This window comes from Hordeum vulgare, chromosome 7H (assembly GCF_904849725.1).
Source record: "Hordeum vulgare subsp. vulgare chromosome 7H, MorexV3_pseudomolecules_assembly, whole genome shotgun sequence".
NCBI classification, from domain to species: Eukaryota; Viridiplantae; Streptophyta; class Magnoliopsida; order Poales; family Poaceae; genus Hordeum; species Hordeum vulgare.
In genome coordinates, this window is record NC_058524.1 from 629,089,971 (window position 1) to 629,093,817 (window position 3,847).

The 3,847-nt window shown below is 38.8% G+C and overlaps 1 long non-coding RNA gene across 1 annotated transcript; it reads left to right on the forward strand.

Annotated features, from left to right (window-relative positions):
- Positions 1 to 1,398: 1,398 nt before the first annotated feature.
- On the forward strand, positions 1,399 to 2,946 carry LOC123411327. Its single transcript, XR_006613239.1, has 3 exons — positions 1,399 to 1,505; positions 2,397 to 2,455; positions 2,541 to 2,946. It is a non-coding gene; the product is annotated as an uncharacterized LOC123411327 (long non-coding RNA).
- Positions 2,947 to 3,847: the final 901 nt, after the last annotated feature.

A 3,847-nucleotide genomic window follows, 5' to 3' on the forward strand; every position in this document is an offset into this window, starting at 1 on the left:
AATTCGTTTTATGTCTCAGGGCATGCAGGTATTCTTTTTGAATCGTATCTAAAAATTAAGCTTGTATGGTCATATAAATATACGCTGTCATGGAGTACTAATTAAATTGACTACTCACACTTCAGTTTGCTACATCAAATTTATTGCAAGAAGGAAATTCATTGTAGCGGTGACAAGTGATAGTAACCTCCATGTATACAGCCAATCGTGTGTGAAAACAATTGAGAAGATCATGATTGTTAGACCCATTGAAACCACAAGATATGCAATACTAGCCGTTCATCCAACCCTGCCGTATGTGGTTTCACCGGGTATAAAGCTTTTAGACTGGAACCTGTGCTGGGAGGACACACATAGAATTTATAGTTTGGGCTTGGAGACAGTCACATTATTTAATCCATGGGATGCCAACAGTTTTGTGAGTGGGTATTATGATGGCGATGTAAAGGTTTGTCTAGCCATATTTCTCCTCTTTGCCAGCTAAACTTTGACGTTATGAAGATAAGTTTTACTACTAAACCGGAAGTCCTCCTTTGTGTATGCTTGTCTGTCAGGTTTGGAGGCTTGACTCTTTCGTCCCTGAATATTCTTTGCTTGGCCATTTGGATAGTGTAAACTGCCTTGATTTTATCACACGTGGAGATCAGCAGTATTTGATCACTGGGTCTGATGATGGCACTGCCAAGGTATATGTGTCATTGTCATCAAATACAACACTAGCTAATTAATACTGTAGGTGAATTACACTAATGCTTGTTGAGGAGGCCGGCATGATCATACTTTTCTAAAACCACAATAATGCTAAAGTCCATACGCCATGTTTCTTTCAAATCAGATCTGGGACTTGAAGAAAAGGAAGTGCATTATTACGCTGGAAGCCACGTCTCCAGTTCTCTGTGTTCTTGCCCGTGCAAACCTTCCAATTCTAATTACAGGAACAAAACATGGCATCATTCATGTGTGGAGCTCCACTGATTTTAGGTAATAACCTTAATATGATGGCATTATGAACACCCTTGAAAACTAGAACACCACTCCATGTTCTTGCACATAAGGCTGGTCATAGTGGGAGTAACTTAGATAGTATCATGTACTTGGGATTAGTAAACATGATGATGCGGCAAACAATGAAAAAAACAGAGAAGGTTAGAGTAACATAGGTAGATACCGTAACATGTTAAATGCCATGCTACTATGTGTCATGCATGTTAATAAATAAGGTCATCTATAATACTAGATTATGATACTATGCACTATGAAGGTAGTATCATACAATAGTATCATATGCATGATACTACTATACGATACTCCCCACTATGAGCAGGCTAAAACGATCAACTAATGCTATCATGGACTGTCGTACCAAATGTATAACGGTGCTTATATTGCAGTCTTTTTTCTTACAATAATCTTCGAAACTACGAATTCACCACACTTCAGAGGGCCATTAACCTAGGTGGTGGTGGACCTATTATCGCTCTCGAATATTTGGTGGATTCACAAAGGTACCTATGCTTGTTATTTTTGTTTCATTTCCTTACTGACAAAGAGTTTGTGCAGGTAGAAAACAATGATATTATATACTCCCCCTGTACGGGTTTACAAGGCTCGCTCATATTTTATGTAAAATTCTAACCATAAATTTGATTAATAAAATGTGATTTATATGTATGAAAAATTATTCCATTTAACTTTTCCTTAGAATATGAATCCAACAGTACAAATTTTCTGGTACATAGGTCAACTCCAGCGCGTGACCCCATCATGTCCGGATGCGTCCTTTTGGGGTAAAACGGACATACCATACGACCCAGCGCGCAGGCGCAAATGGACTTTTGTCCGTTTTCTGTCCACTTTTGACCCATCTCCGGCAAAAATTTGGGTCGCCTTTGGGGTAGAACGGACAACGCGTGGACAGGCCGGACGCGCGTGCTTGTCCTCCCATAGCCCGCCCGTCGGTGGCACATGCCTCCTTTTTCTACCCCCCCCCCCCACCCTCACCCCCACCCACCAAGCCCTCCAGCGCATGCGGTCGAAATATGACCGTGCGTTGGGCGCACTACCGGCGCATCCCAGAGAAGCCGCGGATACGATCCCATCGTCCGTCCCAAACGGACAAAATCAGGACAAAATGGGGGTCTGGATGGGGTCATGCGCTGGAGTTGGCCATAAGTTCTACAGTCAAATTCATGGTCAAATTTTCGAAAATACAAGGGGCCTTATAACCCTAGATGGAGGTACTCTCGGTAATTATCAAATTTCCCTTTTGTTCAAACATACATATGTAATAATTTGTTCTGGACTGCATGCTCCATAATTTTATATCCACATTTCAACATTTTTATTCCAATTGCCTAGGATATCAACTTATGAATATGAGTATCTTTGTCTAGCAGAGTTGTGATTGGGCAAGGGAACACATTTTCTAGCATGGATAAGCATGGAAATTTCATTGGTAAAGTCTAGCTATTTTTGGGCTGATCTAGGGTGTTTTTTCCTCATATTGTTGATCCTAATTAACTATACTACAATGTCCCTAGATTTCAAGCGAGCATTGCGTGCCAAGAGACGTACCCCCTGGCAAGCCGCAATGGCGGCTACCCGTTTTCTAAGGATGAGGACTTCAGAAAAGCACAGGCTAGGAAAACTAACAGTGTGTCCGCCATCGTTATAAGAAGGGTTAACTTTGAACATGATCAATGTCAAGATGGAATTCTGAAAGTAGATACCTCTTCATTACTCAAGTCTAACCTTTTTGCAACTGTTAATTGGATATAGTGAGTACACAGACAACTAAATCATGGGTGATTTTGCAGCGACGATTTGTAATACTAGTCATCACTCCGTGCATCTGCAATGCATGGTCTAGATATTAATTACTAACAAAATTGTAGTAACATTTAAAATGCAAGAGTATAAACTCTGGATATCATACTAACGTAAAATATACACTTATATTTATCGGCTTCATGATTGGACATAATGCATCCACTTTCTCTTTATAATACAATGCTAATTTATTATGTATATAATCTGTATTTCTTCCTAATACATTCGCAGTACTCCCCAGTAGAGTATTTCATAATAATTGAAAAGGTATGTCTATACATTTAGAATTTAATGTAGGTGATTTTGAAATATTCCTGTTGGGAGTACTCAAAAGTCCCAACTGCCAACCCCTAGCAGAAAAGGCAATGACATTCCTTTAATTTATATTTATTAATAGGATTATATTCATATAAGAAATTGGTGTATGAGACCTTTTTGTATAAATATTTTCATAGTTGGTTTTAATAAGGTGATTAACTTCATCAATTAATGACCTTGGCAGTGGTGATATCTGGGAGCAGTTAACTAGAGATTTTAAATGTTTGTGTGTTATTTATTTTATCTTGACTGATCTTTCTATCATGTGAGATTGAATTTCTTTTACCAGTTATGTATAGACTATTTTTTTAATATGAGACTTGATGATTGTTTACTGGACGTGGATATGGAGTGCATGGGTGCGTGATGGTGTGTGAGCATACCCATCTTATTAGGAAACCCATGTGTCACATCATCCTACTCTGTTAAAAAAGGAAAGTATATGATCCTCTAACCTCAGGCTGCCTTAGTCAAGCAGCCCATGTGCATGTATGGGTTTCACGAAATTAAAAAAGCTATAACTTTTGAAATGAGTGTTAAATTAACATCTATCTTCACTGTTGGGTTTCTCGAGATGAGCTCTTCCAAACTAGATCCCATATGGATAGATTTTGACAAAAAAAAATTAGAGCAACTTTGGGTGCTACGGACAAAACTTTAGTGCTATAGGAGAGCAATTCCTTTTTATTACATAGTATGA